Genomic DNA, 24,016 nt, shown 5'->3' on the forward strand with positions numbered 1-24,016 from the left:
CTACATGATGTATTGTTACACCATGTAGGAGCAGTATAGACCTAGTCTGTTCATTATATACATCCACATGATGTATTGTTACACCATGTAGGAGCAGTATAGACCTAGTCTGTTCATTATATACATCTACATGATGTATTGTTAAACTATGTAGTAGCAGTATAGACCTAGTCTGTAAATTATATTCATCTACATGATGTATTGTTACACCATGTAGCAGCAGTATAGACCTAGTCTGTTCATTATATACATCTAATTGATGTATTGTTACACAATGTAGGATCAGTATAGACCTAGTCTGTTCATTATATACATCTACATGATGTATTGTTACACCATGTAGGAGCAGTATAGACCTAGTCTGTTTATTATATACATCTACATGATGTATTGTTACACCATGTAGGAGCAGTATAGACCTAGTCTGTTCATTATATACATCTACATGATGTATTGTTACACCATGTAGGAGCAGTATAGACCTAGTCTGTTCATTATATACATCTACATGATGTATTGTTACACCATGTAGGATCAGTATAGACCTAGTCTGTTCATTATATACATCTACATTATGTATTGTTACACCATGTAGGAGCAGTATAGACCTAGTCTGTTCATTATATACATCTACATGATGTATTGTTACACCATGTAGGAGCAGTATAGACCTAGTCTGTTCATTATATACATCTACATGATGTATTGTTACACCATGTAGGAGCAGTATAGACATAGTCTGTTCATTATATACATCTACATGATGTATTGTTACACCATGTAGGAGCAGTATAGACCTAGTCTGTTCATTATATACATCTACATGATGTATTGTTACACAATGTAGGATCAATATAGACCTAGTCTGTTCATTATATACATCTACATGATGTATTGTTACACCATGTAGGAGCAGTATAGACCTAGTCTGTTCATTATATACATCTACATGATGTATTGTTACACCATGTAGGAGCAGTATAGACCTAGTCTGTTCATTATATACATCCACATGATGTATTGTTACACCATGTAGGAGCAGTATAGACCTAGTCTGTTCATTATATACATCTACATGATGTATTGTTAAACTATGTAGTAGCAGTATAGACCTAGTCTGTAAATTATATTCATCTACATGATGTATTGTTACACCATGTAGCAGCAGTATAGACCTAGTCTGTTCATTATATACATCTAATTGATGTATTGTTACACAATGTAGGATCAGTATAGACCTAGTCTGTTCATTATATACATCTACATGATGTATTGTTACACCATGTAGGAGCAGTATAGACCTAGTCTGTTTATTATATACATCTACATGATGTATTGTTACACCATGTAGGAGCAGTATAGACCTAGTCTGTTCATTATATACATCTACATGATGTATTGTTACACCATGTAGGAGCAGTATAGACCTAGTCTGTTCATTATATACATCTACATGATGTATTGTTACACCATGTAGGATCAGTATAGACCTAGTCTGTTCATTATATACATCTACATTATGTATTGTTACACCATGTAGGAGCAGTATAGACCTAGTCTGTTCATTATATACATCTACATGATGTATTGTTACACCATGTAGGAGCAGTATAGACCTAGTCTGTTCATTATATACATCTACATGATGTATTGTTACACCATGTAGGAGCAGTATAGACCTAGTCTGTTCATTATATACATCTACATGATGTATTGTTACACCATGTAGGAGCAGTATAGACCTAGTCTGTTCATTCTATACATCTACATGATGTATTGTTACACCATGTAGGAGCAGTATAGACCTAGTCTGTTCATTATATACATCTACATGATGTATTGTTACACCATGTAGGAGCAGTATAGACCTAGTCTGTTCATTATATACATCTACATGATGTATTGTTACACCATGTAGCAGCAGTATAGACCTAGTCTGTTCATTATATACATCTACATGATGTATTGTTACACCATGTAGGAGCAGTATAGACCTACAGTAGCTTGTTACTTATTTAGATTTGATTTGACTGAATGAAAAAAAATTCTCACTAATCAATCAACACATTCAGGTCTTTGTATGTCTAAATATAATAGTATTATTTAATTATTAAACCCATGTAAAATACTCTTTGTCTGAAAATAAAATCTGATCCTCAACTGCGTTTCCCTCCAGTCAGCAGACGGCGATGTGCGTCTTTCAGGCGATGCTGCAGCGTGACGTATAATCTAGTGGACGGTTCTTCATAAACAGCTCGTCAACCACCTCGGTAGCTTGCTAGCCAACATAGCCGAAAGATTCAAGATATTTAGACGCTTTCGGTCTATATTAGTTACTGTGTTTTAGACACACTTCTGTCGTATCTACTTGTTAACCTATTTAATTTAATATTACGTTATTGTTTATTAGTCAGCTATAGTAGCTGGCTGGTTAAGTTAGCATTAGCCTAGTCGCTAATGATAGCTAGCTAGCTAACATCCCCGAACATGAGCTCCCTAAACTACTCCCCTCCTGTTAAAGAAGAGGAGGTCTGCTGGACGGAGAAAGAAGCTCTGGGGCTGAATATTGTCGTGAAAGAGGAGAAGGAATAGGCGGATGTTACTGTGAAAACAGAAGTAGAGGGTGAGGCTGTTACAGTGAAAGAAGAAGAGAAAGACGCGTTCAGAGTGAAAGAGGAGGAGGAAACGGAAGGTCAGATTAACACCAGTAAATACTAATATTTAATAACGGGGCACAAACCCTGCAGTTGTTGAACTGATGAACACAAACGTGGTTTTAAAGCAGCAATGGTTTTTGTTTTGCATACATTTTTAAATAAAATCAGAGTTTGGTGTAATTCTGTTACTGTGGAATTGCCCAGCTCCTAACTATACTCAACAAAACATATAAACGCAACAATTTCAAATATTTTATTGAGTTACAGTTCATAGAAGTCAATTTAAATAAATTCATTAGGCCCTAATCTATGGATTTCACGACTGGGCAGGTGCGCTGCCATAGGCCCACCCACTGGGGCACAAGACCCAGCCAAACAGAATGAGTTTTCCACACAAAAGGGCTTTATTACAGACAGAAATACGCCTCCGCACCCCCTCCCTCAGACGATCCCGCATGAAACATGGGACCAACACTTTACATGTTGCGTTTTATATTTTTGTTCAGTATATAAACTGAGGAACACATGTCAGCGTAGAGCCCTGAACTATAATAATAAGGCAGCAGTTTATCTGGCAGGGCAGTGTGGTGTGTAGTGATCAGCAGTTTATCTGGCAGGACAGTGTGGTGTGTAGTGATCAACAGTTTATCTGGCAGGACAGTGTGGTGTGTAGTGATCAGCAGTGTATCTGTCAGGACAGTGTGGTGTGTAGTGATCAGCAGTTTATCTGGCAGGACAGTGTGGTGTGTAGTGATCAGCAGTTTATCTGGCAGGACAGTGTGGTGTGTAGTGATCAGCAGTTTATCTTGCAGGACAGTGTGGTGTGTAGTGGTCAGCAGTTTATCTGTCAGGACAGTGTGGTGTGTAGTGATCAGCAGTTTATCTGGCAGGACAGTGTGGTGTGTAGTGATCAGCAGTTTATCTGGCAGGACAGTGTGGTGTGTAGTGATCAGCAGTTTATCTGGCAGGACAGTGTGGTGTGTAGTGATCAGTTTATCTGGCAGGACAGTGTGGTGTGTAGTGATCAGTTTATCTGTCAGGACAGTGTGGTGTGTAGTGATCAGCAGTTTATCTGGCAGGACAGTGTGGTGTGTAGTGATGTGTTGTGTTATGGAGGCACTTTGTTGATTCTTGATGTTCAGTTGTACAACTGTTCATCATTACTATTGTATCTAATATAATTATTTTAACACATTGGTTAAAAGTCTCTTGTCACAAAAATGTAATTACATGGAGCAATATACCACATTACTTCTTACTTACATTTCTTGTTTAACAAACACTACCAAGCTGCTCATTAGTTTCTTGTTGTTGGGATTTTTGGTGTAATCATTCATGGCAAAGAAAATATTTGAGCTGGTAAAAAATCTGTGGTCTGTATTTTCTATAATCTGCCTGCTACAGTGGCTGGTATATTCTTTAATCTGCCTGCTACAGTGGCTGGTATATTCTATCATCTGCCTGCTACAGTGGCTGGTGGACCAAAATCTAAGTAAAACAAGACTTAGAAGACATTTGTCAAAGTTTGTAAAAACATTTAAACATTCACTACATTGACTCTCTGACTTTGAGGTTCATACAGGAGAGAGATGTGACCATCGTGGATCCTCTGGGGAGCCTCAACAACATCGTGAAGCTGACGAGGCAGAGAAGAGTCTCTCCACATCAGGACACCTCAAGAAACACCATCAGAGACCCACAGGAAAGAAACCTCACTGCTGCTCTGACTGTGGGAAACGTTTTAAATCTTCATCAGAATTGAAAAAACACCAGCGAGTACACACAGGAGAGAAACCTTATAGCTGTAATCAATGTGGGAAGAGTTTTACTCAGTCAAGCCACCTGGTATCACACCAGAGAACACACACAGGAGAGAAGCCTTATAGCTGTGATCAGTGTGGCAAGAGTTTTACTCAGTCAAGTAGCCTGGTATCACACCAGAGAACACATACAGGAGAGCAGCCATATAGCTGTGATCAGTGTGGCAAGGGTTTTACTCTGTCAACCAACCTGGTATCACACCAGAGAACACACACAGGAGAGCAGCCATATAGCTGTGATGTATGTGCGGATAGTTTTACTACATGAAGCCAGCTGGTAGTACACCAGCGAGTACACACAGGAGAGAAACCTTATAGCTGTAATCAGTGTGGGAAGAGTTTTACTCAGTCAAACAGCCTGAAATCACACCAGAGAACACACACAGGAGAGAAACCTTATAGCTGTGATCAATGTGACAAGAGATACTCTCATTCAAGTGGTCTGATTAAACATCATAAAATACATGCAGGAGATCCACAGAGTGTAGAATGACCTCCAACACCAGACCTGGGTAGTAGATCACAGAGTGTGGCATGATCTCTAACACCAGACCTGGGTAATAGAACACAGAGTGTAGAATGATCTCCAACACCAGACCTGGGTAGTAGAACACAGAGTGTAGAATGATCTCCAACACCAGACCTGGGTAGTAGAACACAGAGTGTGGAATGACCTCCAACACCAGACCTGGGTAGTAGAACACAGAGTGTGGAATGACCTCGAACACTAGACCTATAGTTGAAGTCGGAAGTTTACATACACTTAGGTTGGAGTCATTAAAACTCGTTTTTCAACCACTCCATGAATTTCTTTTTAAGAAATTCTATTTTTGGCAAGTCGGTTAGGACATCTACTTTGTGCATGATACAGGTAATTCTTCCAACAATTGTTTACGGGCAGATTATTTCACTTATAATTCACTGTATCACAATTCCACTGTGTCAGAAGTTTACATACACTAAGTTGATTGTGCCTTTAAACAGCTTGGAAAATTCCAGAAAATTATGTAATGTCTTTAGAAGCTTCTGATAGGCTAATTGACATCATTTGAGTCAATTGGAGGTGTACCTGTGGCTGTATTTCAAGGCCTACCTTCAAACTCAGTGCCTCTTTGCTTGACATCATGGGAAAATCAAAAGAAATCAGCCAAGACCTCAGAAAAAAGATTGTAGACCTCCACAAGTCTGGTTCATCCTTGGGAGCAATTTCCAAAGGCCTGAATATACCACATTAATCTGTACAAAGAATAGTACGGAAGTATAAACACCATGGGACCACGCAGCCGTCATACCGTTCAGGAGGAGACACGTTCTGTCTCCTAGAGATGAACGTACTTTGGTGCGAAAAGTGCAAATCAATCCCAGAACAACAGCAAAGGACCTTGTGAAGATGCTGGAGGAAACGGGTACAAAAGTATCTATATCCACAGTAAAACGAGTTCTATATCGACAGAACCTGAAAGGCCGCTCAGCAAGGAAGAAGCCACTGCTCCAAAACCTCCATGAAAAAGCCAGACTACGGTTTGCAACTGCACATGGGGACAAAGATCGTACTTTTTGGAGAAATGTCCTCTGGTCTGATGAAACAAAAATATAACTTTTTGGCCATAATGACCATTGTTATGTTTGGAGGAAAAGGGGGAGGCTTGCAAGCCAAAGAACACCATCCCAAACGTGAAGCATGTGGTGGCAGCATCAAGTTTGTGTGGGTGCTTTGCTGCCGGAGGGACAGTGCACTTCACAAAATAGATGGCATCACGTGGAAGGGAAATTCTGTGGATATATTGAAGCAACATCTCAAGACATCAGTCAGGAAGTTAAAGCTTGGTCACAAATGGGTCTTCCAAATGGACAATGACCCCAAGCATATTTCCAAAGTTGTGGCAAAATCGCTTAAGGACAACAAAGTCAGGGTATTGGAGTGGCCATCACAAAGCCCTGACCTCAATCCCATGGAATATTTGTGGGCAGAACTGAAAAAGTGTGTGTGAGCAAGGAGGCCTACAAACCTGACTCAGTTACACCAGCTCTGTCAGAAGGAATGGGTCAAAATTCACCTAAATTATTGTGGGAAGCTTGTGGAAGGCTACCCGAAACGTCTGACCCAAGTTAAACAATTAAAAGACAATGCTACCAAATACTAAGTGAGTGTATGTAAACTTCTGACCCACTGGGAATGTAATGAAAAAAATAAAAGCTGAAATATATCATTTTCTCCACTATTATTCTGAAATTTCACGTTCTTAAAATAAAGTGGTGATCCTAACTGACCTAAGACAGGGAATTTTTACTAGGATTAAATGTCAGGAATTGTGAAAAACTGAGTTGAACTGTATTTGGCTGAGGTGTATGTAAACTTCTGACTTTATATGTATATATGTATACTGATTATACATTTGTTACTGCATCATTACATTAGCCATTTAGCCCCCAATATGAAACTCAACTAGTCGAGTTGTGTCCTTCAAACTGTTAGACTGTTAGTCCATAATCAACTAGTCCATAATCACTATTTAACCAGAATAACATGAGTTGTGTCCTTCAAACTGTTAGACTGTTAGTCCATAAGCATATTCAGCTACTTAGATGTCATGTATTGTCATGTTATGCTCACTATAAGAAATCCTGAATGTATTGAAATGCCTGGGGATGTGTTAATTCATAACCCGTCATTTATACCTGTTAATTCATAACCCATCATTTATACCTGTTAAGTCATAACCCATCATTTATAAATGTTAATTCATAAACCCCAGGAAGAGTAGCTGCTGTCTTGGCAGGAACTAATGGGGATCCATAATAAACCCCAGGAAGAGTAGCTGCTGCCTTGACAGGAACTAATGGGGATCCTTAATAAACCCCAGGAAGAGTAGCTGCTGCCTTGGCAGGAACACAGTCATGTGATACCTGGTATAGAAAAGTCCAATCTTAGGAGACTACATGGGAGGCACTAAATCTGCAGGTGTCTATCTGGTCAAAACCACTGATACAGGAGCCCCTCCACCCTCTGGGGGGATGGATCATGTCTACAGAGAAACCTAGATTCAAGTACTTAAATTTGTGTGTATTGGATATATGTTGTGAAATTGTTAGATATTACTTGTTAGATATTACTGCACTGTCGGAGCTAAAAACACAAGCATTTCACTACACTCGCAATAATATCTGCTAAACATGTGTACGTGACCAATAAAATGTGATTTGATTTTGATTTGAAATAAATGTCCAATTTATCAAAGGTGCTTTTGGCTGGGGTCAAAATGACTCTAAAGGATTTGAATTTGTTGAAAGTCCATTTTGATACAGAAACACTAAACCATGATTTAGATTTAATAAGAACGAGTTGATTGACAAAGTCATGAAAAACTGGAAGAATTGAATAAGCCACATTTTGGCTATGATAAAAGATATGCCTCTGTGGTCAAAATGATCCATGTCAGAAGTATGGTTCAATGAAAATATGTAGTGGGTGTAAAGTTTGTTTTAAATTCTCACTCATTAAAAACGAATCAATCAACACATGCTTCTCTTTGAACGACTTAATATGATATTAAACTTTTATGAAATAAATGAAAAATAAACGTTTGGTTCCTCAACTGCGTTGCCCTCCAGTCAGCAGATGGCGATGTGCGTCTTTTAGGTTCAGGCGATGCTGCCAGTGTGACGTATAATCTAGTGGACGGGACGCTCCTTCAACAACAACAGCTAGTCAGACACCTCGGTAGCTTTCTAGCAAACATAGCTACAACATTCACGCTCTTTACACTGTTTTGGTGTATATTAGTCGCTGTGTATTAAACACACTTCTGTCGTATGTACTTGTTGAACCATTTAATTATATATTTACGTTGTTTGTCAGCTAGCTGGTTTGCTAAGTTAGCTTAGAACTAGGCTAGTCGCTAATGCTAACTAGCTAACATCCCCGACCATGAGTTCACTAAGCTACTCTCCTCCTGTTAAAGAAGAAGATGTCTGCTGGACGGATAAAGAAACTCTCATGAAAGAGGAGGAGGAAGAGAAGGATGTTACAATACAAAAACAAGTAGAAGGTGAGGCTGTTACCGTGAAAGAAGAAGAGAAAGACGTTACAGTGAAAGAAGAGGAAGACTCGTTCAGAGTGAAAGAGGAGGAGGATGTTACTGTTAAAAAAGAGGAGGAAGCAGTTTTTGGAGTGAAAGAGGAGGAGGGGGAGATGACTGTCACATTGGAGGAAGAAGAGGAGGTTGGAGATCTGTTTAACACCAGTAAGTACCGTCTCTGCAGTCGTTGAACCAATATGCAGTAAAGGGGTTCTACACTTTAATGTTGTTCTGTAGGAATGGCTGAAGCTACACTGTAACGTGTAGAACATCAAGAGTGGACCATCAACAAAACGTTAACAATTGATCAAATGCATCCAATGACAATGCCTGAAATACTGTAGTCCTCAATATCTCCTATTAGATTAGCCCAAGATGTTCTCTTAAAGGGGCAATCAGCAGTTGTTACATCCATTTAGGGACTTATACATTAATGATATGTACCCATCTGTTTCTTGAATAAATCACTCGTACCCCATCAGAACCCAAAATATAGGCTTTTTTTTAACTCCAATGTTTGTCAGTAAATATAAACAAACACTGTATATCCTCAAAACATGGTTAAAACTAGAATGTTGATGTCATGGATGGTAATAAATCGCTGTACTTTCGTATCACATCAAAATAGGTAACCAGTTGCGACGCCCCAAACGGTAAACCAAATTAGTTTTTAGTAATTTCTCCTTCCTTCAGGATTCTTTTTCTTCTTTGGATTTTATATGGCGGTTGGCAACCAACTTTAAGGTGCATTACCATCATCAACTGGACTGGAGTGTGGACCTCAGTTCATCTTTCAATCACCCACGTGGGTATATACCAAGACAGTCATGAAGAGGGCACAACAAAACCTTTTCCCCCTCAGGAGACTGAAAAGATTTGGCATGGGTCCCCAGATCCTCAAAAGGTAATACAGCTGCAACATCGAGAGCATCCTGACCGGTTGCGTCACAGCCTGGTATGGCAACTGCTTGGCACCTGACTGTAAGGCGCTTCAGAGGGTAGTGCGAATGGCCCAGTACATCACTGTGGCCAAGCTTCCTGCCATCCAGGACCTATATAATAGGCGGTGTCAGAGGAAAGCCCACAAAATTGTCAGAGACTCCAGTCACCCAAGTCATAGACTGTTTTCTCTGCTACCGCACAGCAAGCAGTACCGGAGCGCCAAGTCTAGGACCAAAAGCCTCCTCAACAGCTTCTACCCCCAAGCCATAAGACTGCTGAACAATTCATAAAATCACCACCGGACAATTTACATTGGTGTCTTGACAGATTTGTAAAAACGGTTTATCATAAAACACTATATATATATTTTTCAATGTTGCTGACACCCCTCCCCAGAGGTGTCTCATTATTGGGATTCATTGCTGATTCCTACCTGTAGCTCACTATGAGGTGTCTAGTGATACAGGTTAAGGGCCCTGTTGGAGATTGGTGGTTGGTAGCGGAGTCGAGGGAACAAGCAGGGTTGGACACGGCCATGTTATTATCCCACACACAGTCTCTGTGGTTCATATGAACCCCATTCCTGGGAATTAGATTTGCTTACAAATCGCCCCTGTCTGTTACCACAGAAGGGTTCCGTCTGTCCCATTCCCAGCTAGGTTACGAGGCGCTTTGTCACCAGTACCTATGACTGGTTGATAGGGGAGGGGTTTCAGTCTGTCCATTCCCAGCTAGGTTACGAGGTGCTTTGTCACCAGTACCTATGACTGGTTGATAGGGGAGTGGTTTCAGTCTGTCCCATTCCCAGCTAGGTTACGAGGTGCTTTGTCACCAGTACCTATGACTGGTTGATAGGGGAGTGGTTTCAGTCTGTCCCATTCCCAGCTAGGTTACGAGGTGCTTTGTCACCAGTACCTATGACTGGTTGATAGGGGAGTGGTTTCAGTCTGTCCATTCCCAGCTAGGTTACGAGGTGCTTTGTCACCAGTACCAATGACTGGTTGATAGGGGAGTGGTTTCAGTCTGTCCCATTCCCAGCTAGGTTACGAGGTGCTTTGTCACCAGTACCTATGACTGGTTGATAGGGGAGTGGTTTCAGTCTGTCCATTCCCAGCTAGGTTACGAGGCGCTTTGTCACCAGTACCTATGACTGGTTGATAGGGGAGTGGTTTCTGTCTGTCCCATTCCCAGCTAGGTTACGAGGTGCTTTGTCACCAGTACCTATGACTGGTTGATAGGGGAGTGGTTTCAGTCTGTCCATTCCCAGCTAGGGTACGAGGTGCTTTGTCACCAGTACTGGTTGATAGGGGAAACCTCCATGCTTAATATAGAAAAAGTAATTAGGGGGAAACTATTTAGTAAACTGAAATAAAATAACAAACCTGTTTGAAAACTATTCCAAAACTATCTTTGACTCCAAAACTAAAATAGCCTAAAATAATAACCAGCATGAATTATGTTCAGTTTGAATAATTTATATCTTAACTTTGGGCAAAAATAGAATTGGGTTTTAAATATTTTTTTATGTGGTTTTAAATCTTCTGAATCTGGTGGCTGGTAAATGCTGCCATGGGATGTCAATGTTTCAAATAGACCTAGCTTGTGTATCACTATCACTAGCTATCACCAGAAATACTTTAAGAAATGAGGATATTGGAAACTCCTTTCAACTCGTATTAACAGCTTAAAGAAAAGAACATTGGCATGAATTACCCTCCATGAACAAGAAGCACAACATTACAAATATTTTCAGAGATGTGAGATAATTAACTTGTTCTCTGTAATATCGTATAGCTTTGCAATCGTAACAGTACGTACTTTCAAGGAAAATAGGAATGTTTCTCGACTCATACCATGACTTTAAAAAGGGATTTGGTGAGAATTAGCTTAGGAACTGCGTGTCACAGCATTATAATGTGAATGCGATTGGATGACAGTCTCTTGGACGGGCGTTATATACGCGTTGACATTTTATGGAATAGTTTTTATTTTAAAACGTTTTTGTTTACTTGCCTGCCTATTGAATTTGGAATGCACTGTACTGTTCATCTCTGAAACTCACTGAGATAATTCCTTTGATACAGCAGTAGCAAGGCAGGGATATAACATCTACAGAAAAGACAGGAATGCTTATGGGGGAGGTGTTGCTGTATACAGTGCATTCGGAAAGTATTCAGACCCCTTGACTTTTTCCACATTTTGTTACGTTAAAGCCTAATTCTAAAATGGATTAACATCTTTTATCCCCCTTTCATTTAGCTAATTTATTTGGCACGCCTGCATTTGGGGAGTTCCTCCCATCCTTCTCTGCAGATCCCTCTAGCTCTGTCAGGTTGGATGGGGAACATCACTGCACAGCTATTTTCAGGTCTCTCCAGAGATGTTAGATCGGTCCCAAGTCCGGGCTCTGGCTGGGCCACTCAAGGACATTCAGAGACTTGTCCCGAAGCTACTCCTGTGTTGTCTTGGTTGTGTGCTTAAGGTCGTTGTCCTGTTTGACGGTGAACCTTTGCCCCAGTCTGAGGTCCTCAGCACTCTGGAGCAGGTCTTTCATCAAAGATCTCTCTGCACTTTGCTCCATTAATATTTCCCTGGATCCTGACTAGTCCCCCAGTCCCTGCTGCTGAAAAACATCCCCACAGCATGATGCTGTCACCACCATGCTTCACCGTAGGGATGGTGCCAGGTTTCCTCCAGACGTGATTCTTGGCATTCAGGCCAAAGAGTTAAATCTTGGTTTCATCAAGCCAGAGAATCTTGTTCTCATGGTCTTAGAGTCCTTGAGGTGCCTTTTGTCAAACTCCAAGCGGGCTGTCATGTGCCTTTATCTGAGGAGTGGTTTCCATCTGGCCACTCTACCATAAAGGTCTGATTGGTGGAGTGCTGCAGAGATGGTTGTCCTTCTGGAAGGTTCACCCATCTCCACAGAGTAACTCTGGAGCTCTGGTTTTTGGTCACCTCCCTGAACAAGGCCCTTCTCCCCCAAATGCTAAGTTTGGCCGGGTGACCAGCTCTAGGAAGAGTATTCCATTTAAGAATGATGGAGGCCACTGTGTTCTTGGGGACCTTCAATGCTGCAGAATCTTTTTTGGTACCCTTCCCCAGATCTTTGCCTCGACACAGTCTTGTCTTGGAGCTCTACGGACAGTTCCTTCAACCTCATGGCTTGGTTTTTAGTCTGACATGCACTGTCAACTGTGGGATGTTATATAGACAGGTGTGTGCCTTCCAAATCATATCCAATCAATTGAATTTACCACAGGTGGACTCCAAACAAGTTGTAGATACATCTCAAAGATGATTAATGGAAACAAGATGCACCTGAAAGCAATTTCGAGTCTCATAGCAAATGGTCTGAATACTTATGTAAATAAGGTATTTCTGGGTTTTTTTAACCTGTTTTCCCTTTGTCATTATGGGCTATTGATGACACCCCTCTGAAACAAGATAGCCTAACCATCAGAAAAACCTCTTCCTTAGCCTTCTCCTCCCGCTGCTGCTGGCCTTCGTAAATTCTGATGTTATGCTCCTATAGTTTCTGGTAATAGGCTACACCAGCAGTCCTTATGCTCCTATAGTTTCTGGTAATAGACTACACCAGCAGTCGTTATGCTCCTATAGTTTCTGGTAATAGGCTACACCAGCAGTCGTTATGCTCCTATAGTTTCTGGTAATAGGCTACACCAGCAGTCGTTATGTTCCGATAGCTTCTGGTAATAGGCTACACCAGCAGTCGTTATGCTCCTATAGTTTCTGGTAATATACTACACCAGCAGTTGTTATGCTCCTATAGTTTCTGGTAATAGGCTACACCAGCAGTCGTTATGCTCCTATAGTTTCTGGTAATATACTACACCAGCAGTCATTATGCTCCAATAGTTTCTGGTAATAGGCTACACCAGCAGTCGTTATGCTCCTATAGTTTCTGGTAATAGACTACACCAGCAGTCGTTATGCTCCTATAGTTTCTGGTAATAGACTACACCAGCAGTCGTTATGCTCCTATAGTTTCTGGTAATAGACTACACCAGCAGTCGTTATGCTCCTATAGTTTCTGGTAATAGACTACAGTCGTTATGCTCCTATAGTTTCTGGTAATAGGCTACACCAGCAGTCGTTATGCTCCTATAGTTTCTGGTAATAGACTACAGTCGTTATGCTCCTATAGTTTCTGGTAATAGACTACACCAGCAGTCGTTGTGCTCCTATAGTTTCTGGTATTAGGCTACACCAGCAGTCGTTATGCTCCTATAGTTTCTGGTAATAGGCTACACCAGCAGTCGTTATGCTCCTATAGTTTCTGGTAATAGACTACACCAGCAGTCGTTATGCTCCTATAGTTTCTGGTAATAGGCTACACCAGCAGTCAGCAACCTTTTCCATTTGGTGCCAATTTATCTGACCATTTCTACTGATCTGGTGCCAGTTATGATTTTCATATTCACATTTTACTGGAACAGTTTCATTTTAATTCCTAATAGTATCTCAAAATCATTGTCTGTGATTAATCTACATTCTATCTAAATCTAATTGAAAATTATACAAATCTAAAAGTAACTTTTATTGCCATTGCCAACTATGTAAAAATAGCCTACATAAAGCCAACAAATAAAAACATTGCAGACTGCAGTTAGAAAATATCCTGATAAAAATAAATACCTTATAAATCACATTGGCTGCTCATGGCCTGTCTACAATGATTTTGAAACATTGTATCTACTATCAACTGGGTCGCCTGAAACTGAAGAAGGCAAGCTTGCAACATTGTATAAAATATTCTGGGCCCACAGAGTTTCCTGCTCCAGTGAGTTTGGGACAGACACAGCTGTCGGCTATTAGACTAATCCCACTTCTATATGCGTAATCAGGTGTGTGTCCTTACTCAACATTGACAGGAGTGTTTCAAACAAAAGACAGAAAATAAATTGACAAAACTGACGCATCTTGCGGGGTCAGGTCTGGGTGGTCTGCCAGGAGCCGTTTCATTTAGTATCCGTTTGGGTCAGTTGGGGAATGATTGTATTTCCCCATAGTATGTTGTACCCAAGTTGACCGACTGAAGGGGAGTGTAACTTTATGACTATAATTACTGTTCCCTGAAGGAGGGAACCGAGGTACAACACCTGTTTGGCTCCATCCCTTCCTGGGCTCGGTGAAGAGCGATATTAAATTGAATATGACCTAAGGCTCGTATTTCTGTGTTTATTATATTATAATTAAGTCTATGATTTGATATTTGATAGAGCAGTCTGACTGAGCTGTGACTGAGTGGTGGTAGGCAGCAGCAGGCTTGTAAGCATTCATTCAAACATTCATTCAAACAGCACTTTCCTGCGTTTGCCAGCAGCTCTTTGCAATGCTTGAAGCACAGCTCTGTTTATGATTTCAAGCCTGTCAACTCCCAAGATTAGGCTGGCAATACTATAGTACCTATAAGAACATCCAATAGTCAAAGGTATATAAAATACAAATGGTATAGACAGAAATAGTAATATAATTCCTATAATAACTACAACTTAAAACTTATTCACTGGGAATATTGAAGACTCGTGTTAAAAGGAACCACCAGCTTTCATATGTTCTCATGTTCTGAGCAAGGAACTTAAACGTTAGCTTTTTTACATGGCACATATTTCACTTTTACTTTCTTCTCCAACACTGTGTTTTTGCATTATTTAAACTAAATGGAACATGTTTCATTATTTATTTGAGACTAAATTGATTTTATTTATGTATTATATTAAGTTAAAATAAATGTGTTCATTCAGTATTGTTGTAATTGTCATTATTACAAATATATATATATATTTAAAATCGGCCGATTTAATCGGTAAGAGCAGGACCTTTTTTAGGTCCTCCAATAATCAGTATTGGCGTTGAAAAATCATAATCGGTCGACCTCTACTATGTTATTGTTTGTTAAACACTTAGTGTACAAACCCTCATTGTCAGGCTGATGGAAAAGCTAGCCAAAGAGCATTTTACTGGTTGAAGTGTTTTTTTTAAGTATAAAGCAGTTGATTTGCGACAATAACACACAGAAATTAAGCAGGGTTTCAAGCGAGCCTTACAATTATAATCCAAAAATAATGTGAAATGCACTCATAAGCAACCTGTAAATGGAGGCTATATTTGCTGTCAACCTATGAGAACTCCCCTGAGTTTTCCCCCACAGTGGTGAATTAGTGAATAGACACAGAGCTTAATGTGAGTTTCTTTGAGTAGCACTGCTGATCTAGCGCTGTAATATTCAGAATACATTGTGAAAAACTAAAATCTTTCCTCACCATTTTTTGCTCCAGGCAGATATACTACATCCATAACTAGTGGTTTCCTCATTACCAGATATACTACATCCATAACTAGTGGTTTCCTCATTAGCAGATATACTACATTCATAACTAGCGGTTTCCTCATTAGCAGGGAGGAGTTTCTGCAATCAAATTGTGTGTGCTTTGACCTCGTGCCGCAATTTTATTAAACATTAGAAAGGGGCCTATATTGGAGACCAGAAGTCGTCTGGCACACTGCTTAGGATTTCAACAACTTTAATAATTTATTTCTACTTCCCACTAATGTGAAAACAAGATGAAATATGATTGTTGCTAACTTGACTGTCTTAATTGTCAAATTTAACAGATGTCATTTGTTGTACAACTTCATGGGTATGCTCTGGGCATCACCTTTTACCTCAAATAAACAGTGGATTTCTGCTGCTGTGGACCTTTAACCATCTGTCTGACTTTGTTATTCACACAGGAGAGAGACGTGACTATCGTGGATCCTCTGGGGAGCCTCAACAACATCATGATGCTGACGAGGCAGAGAAGAGTCTCTCCAGATCAGAACTCCTCAAGAAACACCAGCAGAGGCTCACAGGGAAGAAATCTTACTGCAAATCTACATCAGAACTTAAAATACACCAGCGAGTACTCACAGGAGAGAAAGCTCACCACTGTTTTGATTGTGGGAAGAGTTACTCAAGAGCAGATGCACTGAAAGTACACTTGAGAATTCACACAGGAGAGAAACCTTTTGGCTGTGATCAATGTGGGAAGAGTTTTACTGAGTCATGCAGCCTGAAATCACACCAGAGAACACACACAGGAGAGAAACCTTATGTCTGTGATCAATGTGGGAAGAGTTTTACTCAACCAGACAGCCTGATAGTGCACCAGAGAATACACACAGGAGAGAAACCTTATAGCTGTTATCAATGTGGGAAGAGTTTTACTACATCTAGCCATCTAATTGTACACCAGAGAACACACACAGGAGAGAAACCTTATGGCTGTGATGAATGTGGGAAGAAATTTACTGCGTCAAACTCCTTGATAGTGCACCAGAGAATACACACAGGAGAGAAAGCTTTTAGCTGTGATCAATGTGGGAAGAGTTTTGGTACATCAAGCCATCTAATTGTACACCGTAGAACACACACAGGAGAGAAATCTTATTGCTGTGGTCAATGTGGGAAGAGTTTTGGTCAATCTGGCCATCTGACAGTGCACCAGAGAACACACACAGGAGAGAAACCTTATAGCTGTGGTCAATGTGGGAAGAGTTTTAGTACATCTGGCTATCTGACTGTACACCAGAGAACACACACAGGTGGACAAACTTTGTAGCTGTGATCAGTGTGACAAGAGATTCTCTGATAAAAGATCTCTGATCAAACATCAGAAAATACATACATGAAGGAATTGTTTCATGATATCAATGGAATATCCCACTTAGCAAAATGTAATTGAAAAGATGTTGAAAATAAGACTAAATAAGACCAATATACATTCGGTTGAAAGTGAAAATTTAGATGTTTTTCTGGTCGCTTTTTAAATGACTTGAAAACAACTTAATTTCAACATACTTGCACATGGACACAGTAGCTCCGCAGTGAGGTGGAAAGTTACTACGGATATTGCAGGAGTTTCCTCTTGAAATCAGACATGTCTGTGGTAAGGACAACTTGGTTGCTGATTGTCTCAAGGGTGGGCAGTCAAAAAGATTTGTGTTTTGCGTTTAGCCAGTGAGTTACCATGGATCGCAATTTATTTTGACTGCATGTTTTTCCGTATTGCAGATGAGTTTTATTTGGACTCGTTCCAAGGGGACGAGAGTTCTAGAAGCTAGTGGGGGAAAAATATAAAAAAATATTGTTTTTAATTGTTGACATCCAGTAGACACCATGTTTATATTGGTGAAGGTGAATTATTGTAGTTGATTATAATGTGAAATGGAAGATGTTTTCTGTTGGTTGTGAGCAAACTTGTCCAACAAAAATATAGGATTTATTTGTTGTCTTAAGGGGGAAGGTGTTACAGGCTTTGGTTTTTCCATATGTGTTTTGAGGTTGGACTTTAGCACGTCTAGCTCGTTAGCACGTCTAGCTCGTTAGCACGTCTAGCTCCGTTAGCACGTCTAGCTCCGTTAGCACGTCTAGCTCCGTTAGCACATGTAGCCCGTTAGCACGTCTAGCTCGTTAGCACGTAGGACGCACTGATTGGTGTCACCTCGTTAGTCAGTATGTGTTACACCTGTGCTGGCTTGTCCATCTCGTTAGTGGGAAGGTGTTTCACCTGAGCTGGTCCAGGTTCTATTTAAGAGTGTCTGGCCCAGTGCTCCAGTTGTCTTGATACATGTGGAGAGTCAACACCTTTAGTTGCTCCACCTTTTTGGTTTGCTTCCTGTCTTTAAGTTTGGTGTGGGTTTTTCTTTTGTTTTCCTCTTCTTGGGCAGATTTAGTGGGTCTCATGGTGGGTGTCTTTTAGGTCCCAGTTGTTGTTACTAGTCAACTTTCAGAACCCCTCCTAAAAAACATGCTTATATTTTGGGTTGGATATTGCATCCAAGTAATATTTTAATCAATGGCATTTCCTTAGAATGCTCATTAGTATTTCAGTTCTTATATTTGTTGTATTTTTTTATCCTCTTATGTTTGTGTACTAAAAATTTCTGTTTATTTTCATTGTTTTTTCCTGTGAAGCCATTGTGTTGCATCCATGTCTGACATGTGCTGTATAAATAAAGCTTGATTTGATTTTATCATACTATAAAACAAATGCACCCAATGACCAATCAACAGACTCTTCAATGAACAAATATGTGCAAAAGCAACACGTATCTTAGTATGAAAAACAGTATAAATTCAGTATATCTTCCACTATGTCAAAATAGTGCTGGTATGTAAGTGTAGTATCAATTTTCAACCAACCCAGTGCATTTGTTGAAACTGAAAAGTTTTGAAATCAACAATACATCAGAGGATTCAACTACTGAAAACTGAAACAAACAAATGGATCAACCAGATCAATCCCACTTTTCCAGCCTGCTGAAGGCGTGGTGGAGTGGTAAACACCACCCCCGGCTCTACCAGGGGCTTGAGGTGGTCTCCCACAGCTCTGATTATGTCATGTTCTGTGGCCTTGCTGTTCCATTTTTTGACTGCCCCTGCAACACAGAAATAAACACATTTAGTCATATTATATAAAACACTCAGGGCCGGTTTCACAGACAAGGCTTAAGCTTAGTCCCAGACTAAAATGCTTGTTTGAGCTGTCTTAAAGCGACTTGCACAGACTTATCTTAAAATAGTGGTCGATTTAGCCTGTTCTGGACTAATCAAAGCCGATTACAAGAGGGAGGATTAGAGCTACTCCAGGACTAAATGGAAGATTAAATGAATCTTTCAAAGAGGCAGGTTTAACTTCTGCTTAGTGCTGTTTGTAAGGGAGCCTGGACTATGTGGAATGTCTAAATGAAGACCAACATGCACTACAGAGGCCAGCCAGACCAGTACTTGTGGATAGGAGGAATCCATTACATTACTTTGAGACCGCTTTCGTATGTACAAAGAAAATGCATTGGAGATTATATCTCTGCTTGAGCCTAGACTTTCCTCTCTGTCTCAAAGAGGAAGGCCTTCACCCAATTCTCTCCAAGTTCTGATCACTGAGGTTTTTGGCATCTAGAATCTTTCATTGTGAAACTGGTGATTTGTGTCGGTGCCAGTGAAGCAACTGTGTGTTTAATAGTTCACAAAGTCTGCAGGAGGAGTCTTTACATCTAGTTTCCTGATGCTGCTGGCCAAGCCAACTATAAATTCTGCAGGAGGATTCTTTACATCTAGTTTCCTGATGCTGCTGGCCAAGCCAACTATAAAGTCTGCAGGAGGAGTCTTTACATCTAGTTTCCTGATGCTGCTGGCCAAGCCAACTATAAAGTCTGCAGGAGGAGTCTTTACATCTAGTTTCCTGATGCTGCTGGTCAAGCCAACTATAAAGTCTGCAGGAGGAGTCTTTACATCTAGTTTCCTGATGCTGCTGGTCAAGCCAACTATAAAGTCTGCAGGAGGAGTCTTTACATCTAGTTTCCTGATGCTGCTGGTCAAGCCAACTATAAAGTCTGCAGGAGGAGTCTTTACATCTAGTTTCCTGATGCTGCTGGCCAAGCCAACTATAAAGTCTGCAGGAGGAGTCTTTATATCTAGTTTCCTGATGCTGCTGGTCAAGCCAACTATAAAGTCTGCAGGAGGAGTCTTTACATCTAGTTTCCTGATGCTGCTGGTCAAGCCAACTATAAAGTGCAATTCTCTGAATATGGGCAGTTCCCAGGAGTGATTGGCTGGTTAGATGGATGTCATGTTCCCATCAAGTGTCCATCAACTCCTGATGCTGAGGAGTACCGTAACCTTAACAACTGGTTTACCATCAACTCCTGATACTGAGGAGTACCGTAACCATAACAACTGGTTTTACATCAACTCCTGATGCTGAGGAGTACCGTAACCATAACAACTGGTTTACCATCAACTCCTGATGCTGAGGAGTACCGTAACCATAACAACTGGTTTACCATCAACTCCTGATGCTGAGGGGTACCGTAACCATAACAACTGGTTTACCATCAACTCCTGATGCTGAGGAGTACCGTAACCATAACAACTGGTTTCACATCAACTCCTGATGCTGAGGAGTACCGTAACCATAACAACTGGTTTACCATCAACTCCTGATGCTGAGGAGTACCGTAACCATAACAACTGGTTGTCCATCAATGTTCAGGGTGGATGAACTCCTCATTTAGAGTTTTCAAACATTGTTTCCCGTTGGAAAGGTGCAACTCAGGATGGAAGGATTTCCCTCAACACTTCATTGGTCTCAGTTTCAGAGAGGACAACATAGTGGACAACTACTTGGTGACAGTGGATATTAGGGTGAGAAACATGGTCTACTAATAGTTAATACATAGTAATGTGGTCTACTAATAGTTACTACATAGTAACATGGTCTACTAATAGTTAATACATAGTAACCTGGTCTACTAATAGTTAATACATAGTAACATGGTCTACTAATAGTTACTACATAGTAATATGGTTTACTAATAGTTACTACATAGTAATATGGTCTATTAATAGTTACTACATAGTAACATGGTCTACTAATAGTTACTACATAGTAACATGGTCTACTAATAGTTACTACATAGTAATATGGTCTACTAATAGTTAATACATAGTAACCTGGTCTACTAATAGTTAATACATAGTAACATGGTCTACTAATAGTTACTACATAGTAATATGGTTTACTAATAGTTACTACATAGTAATATGGTCTATTAATAGTTACTACATAGTAACATGGTCTACTAATAGTTACTACATAGTAACATGGTCTACTAATAGTTACTACATAGTAATATGGTCTACTAATAGTTACTACATAGTAACATGGTCTACTAATAGTTACAACATAGTAACATGGTCTACTAATAGTTACTACATAGTAACATGGTCTACTAATAGTTACTACATAGTAACATGGTCTACTAATAGTTACTACATAGTAATATGGTCTACTAATAGTTACTACATAGTAACATGGTCTACTAATAGTTACTACATAGTAATATGGTCTACTAATAGTTACTACATAGTAATATGGTCTACTAATAGTTACTACATAGTAATATGGTCTACTAATAGTTACTACATAGTAATATGGTCTACTAATAGTTACTACATAGTAACATGGTCTACTAATAGTTACTACATAGTAACATGGTCTACTAATAGTTACTACATAGTAACATGGTCTAATAGTTACTACATAGTAATATGGTCTAATAGTTACTACATAGTAATATGGTCTACTAATAGTTACTACATAGTAATGTGGTCTACTAATAGTTACTACATAGTAATATGGTCTACTAATAGTTACTACATAGTAATATGGTCTACTAATAGTTACTACATAGTAATATGGTTTACTAATAGTTACTACATAGTAACATGGTCTACTAATAGTTACTACATAGTAATATGGTCTACTAATAGTTACTACATAGTAACATGGTCTACTAATAGTTACTACATAATAATATGGTCTACTAATAGTTACTATATAGTAACATGGTCAGAGTAAATTTTTATTCACTCCAGACATAAATCCCACAACAGCTGAGCAGCAAAGATACAACAGAGCTCATATCCACACGAGAGGGATGGTCCAGCGTATGTTTGGAATATGGAAAAATAGATTCCAGTGTTTTCGTAATACACCTGGTTTCAAGCCAAGAAGTTGCTGCAAGGTGATCATTGCTACAGCTGTGCTGCACAACTACCTGAAGCAGCAAGGTTGTCCTGATCCTCCCATGATCAGCATCAAGCAGATGTACCCATGACTGTCCTGATCCTCCCATGATCAGCATCAAGCAGATGTTCCCATGACTGTCCTGATCCTCCCATGATCAGCATCAAGCAGATGTTCCCATGACTGTCCTGATCCTCCCATGATCAGCATCAAGCAGATGTACCCATGACTGTCCTGATCTTCCCATGATCAGCATCAAGCAGATGTTCCCATGACTGTCCTGATCCTCCCATGATCAGCATCAAGCAGATGTACCCATGACTGTCCTGATCCTCCCATGATCAGCATCAAGCAGATGTTCCCATGACTGTCCTGATCCTCCCATGATCAGCATCAAGCAGATGTTCCCATGACTGTCCTGATCCTCCCATGATCAGCATCAAGCAGATGTACCCATGACTGTCCTGATCTTCCCATGATCAGCATCAAGCAGATGTACCCATGACTGTCCTGATCTTCCCATGATCAGCATCAAGCAGATGTTCCCATGACTGTCCTGATCCTCCCATGATCAGCATCAAGCAGATGTACCCATGACTGTCCTGATCCTCCCATGATCAGCATCAAGCAGATGTTCCCATGACTGTCCTGATCCTCCCATGATCAGCATCAAGCAGATGTACCCATGACTGTCCTGATCCTCCCATGATCAGCATCAAGCAGATGTTCCCATGACTGTCCTGATCCTCCCATGATCAGCATCAAGCAGATGTTCCCATGACTGTCCTGATCCTCCCATGATCAGCATCAAGCAGATGTACCCATGACTGTCCTGATCTTCCCATGATCAGCATCAAGCAGATGTACCCATGACTTAAACAGATGTGACTGAGGCAGATGTGATTGAGGCAGATGTGTCCATGACTGAGGCAGGCAATGACCAACGAGGACTTGCAAACGGAGTTGCTTCACATTGCAGCACTTCAACTAGATGAGATGCATTTAAATATGGAATGTATTCATTATGGATTATTTTTGCTTTGATAATGTTTGTTATGTACAAAATTCAAATAGTGTGCAGCAAAATGAAATGAGTGACTAAACCAAGGCTGGTTTAAAATGTAGTTTGTGGTGATTAAAATACTCTCTCATGAATATCCAAATGACAAAACATGTATAGTTTTACATATCATATTGTTCACCATGGCTGGTCATCACTATTGTCTCATTACTGTCTCTTCTTAGGATCATACCTCTCTCTTCCAACTTCATATCCAATTCAACCTGGACAATTCTCATTTCATGTTCATCGTCCAGATATTTCATTTTATGCTCATGAAATTCTCTGGTTAACGGTTCATGCATGGTCATCTTCTTTGTTCTCTGCTGAAAGGTGGTGGCAGAATCTTCTCTCAGGGATGTTATAGCAGATGTGGAGGGAACACACTCACTGTGTACTGGCTCTTCCAACCTGTTCACATTCCACCCTCACTGTGTACTGGCTCTTCCAACCTGTTCACATTACACCCTCACTGTGTACTGGCTCTTCCAACCTGTTCACATTCCACCCTCACTGTGTACTGGCTCTTCCAACCTGTTCACATTACACCCTCACTGTGTACTGGCTCTTCCAATCTGTTCACATTACACACTCACTGTGTACTGGCTCTTCCAACCTGTTCACATTCCACCCTCACTGTGTACTGGCTCTTCCAACCTGTTCACATTCCACCCTCACTGTATACTGGCTCTTCCAACCTGTTCACATTCCACCCTCACTGTGTACTGGCTCTTCCAACCTGTTCACATTCCACCCTCACTGTGTACTGGCTCTTCCAACCTGTTCACATTCCACCCTCACTGTGTACTGGCTCTTCCAACCTGTTCACATTACACCCTCACTGTGTACTGGCTCTTCCAAC

At 40.3% G+C, this 24,016-nt stretch overlaps 1 protein-coding gene and 1 pseudogene across 1 annotated transcript in view; both read left to right on the top strand.

Moving 5' to 3' along the window:
- LOC115149648 (tripartite motif-containing protein 16-like) overlaps positions 1 to 24,016 on the top strand; it is a 1,197,515-nt gene that overhangs the window by 864,761 nt on the left and 308,738 nt on the right. The window lies entirely within an intron of this gene.
- Positions 4,368 to 24,016, top strand: part of LOC115149575 (zinc finger protein 2 homolog) — a 30,295-nt pseudogene continuing 10,646 nt past the window's right edge.

This window comes from Salmo trutta, chromosome 15, assembly GCF_901001165.1.
Source record: "Salmo trutta chromosome 15, fSalTru1.1, whole genome shotgun sequence".
NCBI classification, from domain to species: domain Eukaryota; kingdom Metazoa; phylum Chordata; class Actinopteri; order Salmoniformes; family Salmonidae; genus Salmo; species Salmo trutta.